This window comes from Haliaeetus albicilla, chromosome 12 (genome assembly GCF_947461875.1).
Source record: "Haliaeetus albicilla chromosome 12, bHalAlb1.1, whole genome shotgun sequence".
NCBI lineage: Eukaryota > Metazoa > Chordata > Aves > Accipitriformes > Accipitridae > Haliaeetus > Haliaeetus albicilla.
The window spans coordinates 4,370,897-4,380,997 of NC_091494.1; positions in this window are offsets into that span (position 1 = coordinate 4,370,897).

The following is a 10,101-nucleotide window of genomic DNA, read 5'->3' on the forward strand; positions in this document are numbered from 1 at the left end:
GTATTGCCCAGATATGGAAACACCAACTGTGGAGAAAGTGTCATCTTGGCTCCAAAACTTTGAGGAAAATCTCTGTGTCTCCTCATCCCTACAGGACAGTGCCTTGGCTGTTAGGAATGCTCCAGGAAATCAGTCCTCTCCTGCCCCAGTCAGAGGGAAAGGGAGCCCAAGGCATATGCCACATGGTACACTCTGGTTCTTCCTGCATGACCAAGGGGAGGACATGAGGAAGTGGGATGGTGAACCCACCTTTAAGCTGGAAGCCCGCGTACGTGAACTGAGAGGGAAGACAGCTGTTAAGAGGGGGTCACCCAAGAAGAAGGCTGTCAGCATAGTTGCTGTAGAGGCCCAAGAAAGCAATCAGCGATCCTCCAGGCACAGAAGAACTGAAACCACCTCCCTTGATTCTGGTGAGGGGACTTCTGGTCTGGCACCACAAGGGTCGGACAGTGAATACTCTGATGAGGAACAGCAATAGAGGGTCCCTGCCTTCGGCCAGGAGGAGGAAAGGGATGACCGGATATACTGGACTGTGTGGATTCGATGGCCTGGCACATCAGACCCACAGAAGTATAAGGCTTTGGTAGACACTGGTGCACATTGTACGCTGGTGCCATCAGGGTACAGGGGCACAGAACCCATCTGGATCTCTGGAGTGACAGGGGCATGCCAAGAATTGACTATATTGGAGGCTGAAGTGAGCCTGACAGGGGACAAGTGGGAAGAGCACCCCACTGTGACCGGCTCAGAGGCCCCTTGTATCCTTGGCATAGACTACCTCAAGAGAGAGCACTTCAAGGACCCAAAGGGATACCGATGGGCTTTTGGTGTAGCCACTGTAAATGCAGAGAAGATCAAACAGTTATCTACCCTGCCTGGCCCCTCAGAAGATCCCTTCATTGTGGGATTGCTGCAAGTTGAAGAACAACAGGTGCCAACCGCTACCAGGACGGTGCACTGCCGGCAATATCAGACAAACCGAGACTCCCTGGCTCCCATTCATGAGCTGATTCATCAACTAGAGACCCAAAGAGTCATCAGCAAGACTCATTCACCTTTTAATAGTCCTATATGGCCAGTGCAAAAGTCTGATGGAGGGTGGAGGTTAACAGTAGATTATCGCGGCCTGAATGAAGTGACACCGCCACTGAGCGCTGCTGTACCAGACATGTTAGAGCTCCAATATGAACTGGCATCAAAGGCAGCCACATGGTATGCTACAATTGATATTGCCAATGCATTTTTCTCCATTCCTTTGGCAGCAGAGTACAGGCCACAGTTTGCTTTCACGTGGAGAGGTGTCCAATACACCTGGAATCGACTGCCCCAGGGGTGGAAGCACAGCCCTACCATTTGTCACGGACTAATCCAAACGGCACTGGAACAAGGCGATGCCCCTGAACATTTACAATACATAGATGACATCATCATGTGGGGCAACGAGGCAGAAGAAGTGTTTGAGAAGGGAAAAAGAATAATTCAGATTCTTCTGAAAGCTGGTTTCGCCATGAAGAAAAGCAAGGTCAAGGGACCTGCACAGGAGATTCAGTTCTTGGAAATAAAATGGCAGGGTGGACGCCCTCATGTCCCTATGGATGTGGGTAACAAGATAGTAACTATGTCTCCACCAGCTAACAAGAAAGAAACACAAGCTTTCCTAGGCCTTGTGGGGTTCTGGAGAATGCATATTCCAGGTTATAGTCAGCTTGTGAGCCCTCTCTATCAAGTAACGCAGAAAAATAACTATTTTGAATGGGGCCCTGAACAACAACAAGCCTTTGAGCATATCAGACAGGAAATAGCTTGTGCAGTAGCTCTTGGGCCTGTCCGGACAGGACCAGATGTACAAAATGTATTCTACACTGCAGCTGGGGAGCATGGTCTCACTCACCTGGAGCCTGCGGCAGAAAACACCAGGAGAAACCCGAGGTCGACCATTAGGGTTTTGGAGCCGGGGGTACCGAGGATCAGAAGCCCACTAGACCCCAACTGAAAAAGAGATACTAGCAGCATATGAGGGGGTTCGAGCCACTTCAGAAGTTGTTGGTACAGAAGCGTATCTCCTCTTGGCACCACGATTGCCCGTGCTACACTGGATGTTCAAAGGAAACATCCCCTCTACACATCATGCAACCAGCGCTCCATGGAGTAAGTGGATAGCATTGATCACGCAACGGGCTTGACTGGGGAAATCTAACCGCCCAGGAATTCTGGAAGAGATCATGGACTGGCCAGAAGGCAGAGATTTTGGAGCATCACCTGAGGAGGTGGCTCGTGCCCAAGAGGCACCACCATGTAATGAGTTATCAGAAGACGAAAGGTGTTATGCTTTTGTTTACTGATGGATCCTGTCGTGTGGTAGGGAACCATCGGAAGTGGAAAGCTGCCGTGTGGAGTCCCACACAACAAGTTGTTGAGACCACTGAAGGAGAAGGCGAGTCAAGTCAGTTTGCAGAAGTGAAAGCCGTCCAACTAGCCCTAGACATTGCTGAACGAGAAAACTGGCCGGTACTCTACCTCTATACTGACTCCTGGATGGTGGCTAATGCCCTATGGGGGTGGCTACAGCAGTGGAAGAAGACCAATTGGCAACGCAGGGGTAAACCCATCTGGGCAGCAGCATTGTGGCAGGACATTGCTGCCCGCGTAGAATACATGACTCTAAAGGTACGTCATGTAGATGCTCACATGCCCAAAAGCCGTACCACTGAAGAACATCGAAATAACGAACAGGTAGACAAGGCTGCCAAAATAGAAATAGCTCAGGTGGACCTGGACTGGGAGCATAAGGGTGAGCTATTTGTAGCTTGATGGGCCCATGAGACATCGGGACATCTAGGGAGAGATGTAACATATAGGTGGGCTCATGATCGAGGGGTGGACCTGACCATGGAGGCCATCACACAGGTCACTCATGAATGTGAAACATGTGCTGCAATCAAACGAGCCACCAGAGTAAAGTCTCCCTGGAACAGAGGGCGGTGGCTGGGCTTTCGATATGGCGAGGCCTGGCAAATTGGCTACATTGGACCACTGCCACGAACATGCCAAGGCAAGCGCTACATACTCACCATGGTGGAAGCAACTACTGGTTGGCTAGAAACATACCCTGTAAACCATGCCACTGCCCGAAACACCATCTTAGGCCTCAAAAGGCAAATTTTATGGTGACACGGTACCCCAGAAAGAATTGAATCAGACAATGGGACTCATTTCCGAAATAACGTCATAAGCTCCTGGGCAAAGAAACACGGCATTGAGTGGGTGTACCACATACCCTATCACCCGCAAGCATCTGGAAAAATTGAGAGATATAATGGACTGTTGAAGACTATGTTGAGAGCACTAGGCAATGGGACATGGAAGCATTGGGATATAAATTTAGCAGAAGCCACTTGGCTAGTTAACACCACAGGATCTGCTAACCGTCCTGGTTCCTGCCCAAACAAAACCCCTACATACTGTGGGAGGAGATAAGGTCCCCGTAGTGCACATAGGGAAGTGGCTGGGGAAGGCAGTGTGGATTTCTCCTCCCATGGGAAAAGGCAAACCCATTCGTGGGATTGTCTTTGCTCAGGGACCTGGGTGTACTTGGTGGGTAATGCGGAAGGATGGGGAGATCCAGTGTGTGCCTCAAAGACATTTAACCTGGGGGGAAAAATAATCTGTGATGTGAGTTGTATGTTTGTGATGGGTTGACCCTGGCTGGACGCCAGGTGCCCACCAAAGCCGTTCTATCACTCCCCCTCCTCAGCTGGACAGGGGAGAGAAAATATAACAAAGGGCTCGTGGGTCGAGATAAGGACAGGGAGAGATCACTCAACCAATTACCGTCACGGGCAAAACAGACTCAGCTTGGGGAAAATTAACTCAATTTATTACAAATCAACCAGAGTAGGGTAATGAGAAATAAAACCAAATCTCAGAACACCTTCCCTCCACCCCTCCCTTCTTCCCGGGCACAACTTCACTCCTGGATTCTCTACCAAGCCCCCGCAGCGGCACAGGGGGATGGGGACGGGGTTTACGGTCATTTCATCACATGTTATTTTCTGCCGCTTCATCGTTCTCAGGGGGAGGACTCATCACACTCTTCCCCTGCTCCAGCGTCGGGTGCCACCCACAGGAGACAGTCCTCCATGAACTTCTCCAACGTGGGTCCTTCCCACGGGCTGCAGTTCTTCACGAACTGCTCCAGCATGAGTCCTTTCCATGGTGTGCAGTCCTTCAGGAGCACACTGCTCCAGTGTGGGTCCCCCACGGCATCACAAGTCCTGCCAGAAAACCTGCTCCAGCGTGGGCTCCTCTCTCCACAGATCCGCAGGTCCTGCCAGGAGCCTGCTCCAGCATGGGGTTCCCACGGGGTCACAGCCTCCTTTGGGAACCCACCTGCTCTGGCGTGGGGTTCTCCACGGGCTGCAGGTGGATATCTGCTCCACCGTGGACCCCCATGGACTGCAGGGGGACAGCCTGCCTCACCATGGTCTTCACCACGGGCTGCAGGGGAATCTCTGCTCCGGCGCCTGGAGCATCTCCTCCCCCTCCTTCTTCACTGACCTTGGTGTCCGCAGGGTTGTTTCTCTTACATGTTCTCACTCCTCTCTCTGGTGGCTGTTTTCCGTCTGTCCCAACTTTTCTTCCTTCTTAAAAATGTTATCACAGACGCATTACCACTATCACTGATTGGCTCAGCCTTGGCCAGCGGCAGGTCCGTCTTAGAGCCGGCTGGTATGGGCTCTCTCGAATACAGGGGAAGCTTCCAGTAGCTTCTCACAGAAGCCACCCCTGTAACCCCCCCCCCCCGCTACCAAAACCTTGCCACACAAAGCCAATACAATGTTGTAGGAAGTAATGTAGCAGGAATGACCTGAACTGCAGAGGAGTGAACTTTGGAAGGAACCAGACAAGTGCAATGGTGACCCAAACCAAGCTGGTGTTGGTGCCCAACGATCGAACATACTGCTTCTCCTGTCCTGACCACTCATCTTGACGGATGGGGCCCAAGTCATAACCTGTGTGTGAACATCTGGAGGAGTGGAAGAAGCCCATGGAATATCTATCTCTTAAAGGACAGGGGATAGTAATTAATAAGAAAGAATAAATATGAACATTGGGTATAAAAGTGGTTCAAGCACGTAGTTTCAATTGTAAGTGTTGGTAATAAGGAATTTCAGTAATGAGAATTAAATACAATGGCATGGTTAGAAGATATCTGTATTAAATTATGTGGGACCTGAGCATGATGCAAATGGCATGGAATAAGGGGTGGAGATTATATTGGGTCTGGCTGAGATGGAGTTAATACTCCCCATAGCAGCCCTCATAGCGCTGTGCTCTGCATTCAGTAGCTAGAAAGGTGTTGGTAACACACCAGCGTTTTGGCTACTGCTGAGCAGTGCTGGCACAGCATCAAGGCTGTCTCTCCAACATTCTTGCCCCCCCCTCAATGGCAGGCTGGGACAAGGCAAGATCTTGGGAGGGGACATAACCAGGACAGCTGACCTAAACTAACCAAACAGATATTCCATACCATATGACGTCAGCTCAGATATAAAAGCTAAGTAAAGGGAGACGGAAGGGGGGCATTTTTGTCTTCTGGAGCAACCACTATGCATCCTGAAGCCCTGCTTCCCAGGAAGTGGCTAGACATCTCCTGCCGATGGGAAGTAGAGAATAACATCATTTGTTTTTCTTTGCTTTCGCGCGCAACCTTTGCTTTCACTTTATTAAACTGTCCTTATCTTGACCCACGAGCCTTTTGTTCTATTTTCTCCCCCCTGTCCAGCTGAGAAGGGGGAGTGATAGAGTGGCTTTGGTGGGCACCTGGCATGCAGCCAGGGTCAACCCACCACACAGAGCAAGGGTGGGAGGTGGTTACAGTCGAGAGGCTGAGCATGAGGAGTGGCTTGAGGAAGTGTGTGTGCAGGGGGCTGGAGGGAGGAGGCCAGCCAGTCTGTGGAGTGGAGGAGCAGGAGGCCGGCCAGGCTCTGATCTGGAGGAGCAGGAGGCAGCACTGCCCACAGGTGCACTGCTGGAATATTAGTGAGCACAGCTGCTTTCCAAGCCGTTGACCCAGCTTTGATTCCTGGCCAAGGCAGACAGACGTCTCTTCAGGCTGGCTCCAGGGTGGGTGCCTTACATCTTCTGCAGGCAGGCTCTTGTGCTCAGAAAATGCCCAGCTTTCCCCTGGGGTTTCAAGCCAGTCCCCTTGCCTCCTTGCAGCCTTGAGACCAACTGAGGCCAGTGCTTTCTGCCTGCTGGGAGGGCTCCGGGCTGGGCTCCTCACTGCAGTGGTGGTACAGGAGCCAGGAGGGAGGCTTTTTTTGGCCTGGCACAGAACTGCACCTGCTGCTGCTGCTGGTGGTTGCACCTGGCAAGAAAAGCATGCTGCCATGGCAGGGTACAGATGAAGATCAATAATGCCTAGGTGGTGGTCAAGGGACAGGCAGTGCTTCATGAGGCCAGCAATGCAATTGGGCTGTGTGGTGGCAGGAGGCCTGCTCCTTATGTAATGGCTCAGAGGCCTGTCTGTCAGATCTGAAGTCACCCTGGAGAGGCTGACCTAACCTGTCCAGGCTCCGGCATTGCAGAGGCATCCTGAAGTTTACTGGACCTGGATGTAACAATGTTCCTGGTAAGTAAGAACTGAGACACTCTCATTTCTCTTGCAGCTTACAGCCTGTGGGCCAAGGGCACCACAAGGAGCCTCTCACAGCTAGACTCTCTACCTAAAGGGGACAAAGCTTCTCAAGTCTCTGATTCCAGGGTTGCTTAAAGCAAAAAGCATGGTTTTGCTGTGCTGACAGTCAAAACCCAATCTGGACAGTGGGGTTGTATGTGGGGTGCGTGTTAGCACAGTATTTACAGACTCCTGCTCTGCCAATAGCAGTTCTACAAGTAGGTGGAGTTACGAAGAGGGGGTTTGTGATTGTGCATGCTCAGTTCCCTAGTGAAATGCCCAGCCTAACCCCATCTTGCAGTCACACTGCCTACGTCCAGCCATGAAAAGAAGGGCTTTTCCCCTTTCCACTCCGTACCTTGTAGCGCTCGCCGCATATCAAGGTGCCACGATTAGATCACTGATCACCCCCCAGACCAGGGAAAGAGACAGATAACACACACAGTGTGAGCGCCAACTTCTGCCTTTTATTGCACAGTCAATTCCTTTTATACTAACAAGGATAGGCGGGATTACAGACACATCATAAGGCTGCAACTAACCCTCTAACTTTCCGTGACATCGCGAGATCTTCAGAACGCTGAACCCTACATCTCCCCCCTCCCTATGACGAGTTGGCCTCTATTGTTATGAACAATTCCACACCAAGAAATAACTATGTAAAGTACTATGAGTATAAACATATCTCTACAACTAAGTTGAAACACTCTATCTTAAACACCCGTAAATGTCCCATTTACCCTGCAGAGCAAAGAGCTCCTTTATAGAAATTCGCACAGGAGGTAGATTGAAAGTTATACAGATACATCATGAGGCTTGGAAAGAATTACTTCTATTACTCTATAAAGTTTATCATTGGTGCGCTGATGTTAAGGCTTAATGTCTGAGGCACCTAGATTCCTGGCTGCGAGCTCTGACAGCCAGATCCCATAAAGGCACGTATTGATGGACACTGAGAGGGACGTCATCCAGATACACATCAGGGTCCCCCAGTTGGCTTTGCATCCACTGCCAAAAATTTGTAGCGGATACCCAAGGTGTCACAAGCCAGGAAAGGATGACAGCGATCTGTAAGAAAAAACACTCAAACACTACGAGGTTAGGGCAGGACGAACCATACGACTAGGAACCCATTTCAGTAGCCCTTCAGGTGTCTGTACACAGGCATACCCTCGCCCAAGACAACGCAACTCAAACGGCCCTTCCCATTGGCGTGTCTGAAAGTCACGTACGCGGACCAACGGGTAGGGACCTTTCTCTTCCGTGTTCATAAAGTGTCGTTGCGCCGCCGTCTCTTCCAAGTCCCCTCGAACTGTCTGATTTAATGAAGTTAACCCAGTTAACAGAAGACGCTGCGTACGGAGAGCAGGTGTGTTTTCCTGTAACCAGGAGGGCTCCTCCTGCTCCCCCTCCCTAAGGCGATCGAGTAAGGCCTTTAAAGTTCGATGTGCTCGTTCTACAATGGCCTGGCCGGTGCTATATGAGGGATGCCATGTTTACTTAACAAGCTGAACAAGGTAAAATTATTACAATAGCTAAAATCACAATAACTACAATAATGCCCATAATTCTTTGAGCCAACCCATTACCCCTAATGACCCAAACCATGAGGACTATGAGGAAGATGAACCATCCATACATTCTTGTGTCATCTTGCTCCGCGAACTCAGCCCAGCAATCGGTAGGTGCCAGCTTTCCGTGGGCATCCCCACGGAGGCAACGATGGCCTCACCGTACACCAGCCTGATGCTCTTCGGAAAATCCCGGTATTTATACATTTGCAGAGGAACGGGTTTTGGCACACGTGGCCAGCGGGTGCCAAAAGTCTGCCTCAGTTGCAATCTATGACACATGCGCTCGCTGGCCAGGCGCGCTGCACGAGTCATAGCCATCTTGTCTATTGGTTTGTGGGCTTTATGATGCGGTTGCAGTGCACAGAGAATCTTGACCTGTTATGTTAACCAAGGTGACCTATACATTAGTTTTTGACTGAGGTGGTATTCATATTGCCACACCATCTATGATGCTCCAGATGATGATGGTCGTGCAAATTCAACAGGAGTCCGTTGTGGGCCTGTATCTGTGGAAACACAATCAACCTCGTTCCCAGGTTATTAATGGAAATAGACCTTACCCCTAATTTTGGCTTAAACTAACTTTTACGTTTACCCCACACTATCTTCCCGTAATCACACTATGTTTAATCAAATTATGCTTAACACACTTTTTACCTAAAGCAAGTTCTATATACAATAAGGCACGCTGTTCTAAAAACCTTTCTGAAGGACTCAATGTCTGCTAGTCCTCTAAGGTGTAATACTCTATTAGTCAGAATCTGTCGGATCAGTGGCTCCAGCGCCCGCCGGTGCCGTCCCAGTTGCCATTGGGACAAAGTCTTTAATTTCTCAAGGACTTTCCAGTGAAATGCCTCCCCCCCCCCCTTTTTTTTTTTTTTTTTACGCTTCTCCAATGCCTCTCCCTCTCGTCTGCAGAGGCTACTGCAGGCGGCTCCGCGTCTATCGCGGGTGCAGTTGGTTTCACCGTCTCTGGTTCCGAGAGGCGGGATGGATTAAAGGACAGTGGCGGGGGGGCGGATGGTTCTGCCCGGGGGCCGGCCGCGGCCGCTCCCGCGCCTGGCGGCGGCTATTTCATGGCCGGCTGACACGCGCCGCTGCAAGGCGGCGGAGGGGGGGGCAGAAAGGAAGGGAGGAGGGAGGGGGCGGAGGAAGCGCCGGAGGGGGTGCAGCTGACGGCTCAGCAGGCACAGGCTCAGGCAAAGGCTCAGGAGGCTCCGTCCGCTCTCCCGGCAAGGGCGCCTGATTTCCCCCCGCGGGGGGGGTGTTTCCTCTGCCACAGTCTCCAACCCCCGCTGCCTCCCAGTTATCCCCTCCGCGGGTGGCCGTTCCTCCCACTCTCTCACCGAACGGTACAAATCTCCCTTAACGTCCCCGCCTGGATCCCAGTCCAAGAGGCACTCCCCCAAGTCCTTCCGAACCTCCCGCCGTAACTCCCCCCATGGACACTGCGGAGGGGGCTCGTCCGTCCCCGCTGGTACCGTCCCTACAGGAAAAACCTCCGTCTCTGTCGTACTCTCCGTGTCCACGCTCTCAGTCCGAGATGGACCGCTCTGTGAGCCCCACTCCACAGCCGCCCACTCTGAGTTTGACTCACTGTCTCTGGGGGCACTGCCCCACCTTGTTTTTGAACCGGCGCTTCATCCACAAACAAAACAGCTCGCGCCGCTGACCAACACTCCCCAGCTTTCCGTCCTGCCATAACTACCTCCTCCACTCTCCCCCACGCTTGTAATTGTTCCGCAGCTCTGCGCTCACCGGCGAGCGCCGACTGGAGCAACAGCTCCCGAATCTCTCCCCAATTTGGGGGACTTAATACTTCTTTGGGAGAGCCCATCCCTCCCTGGC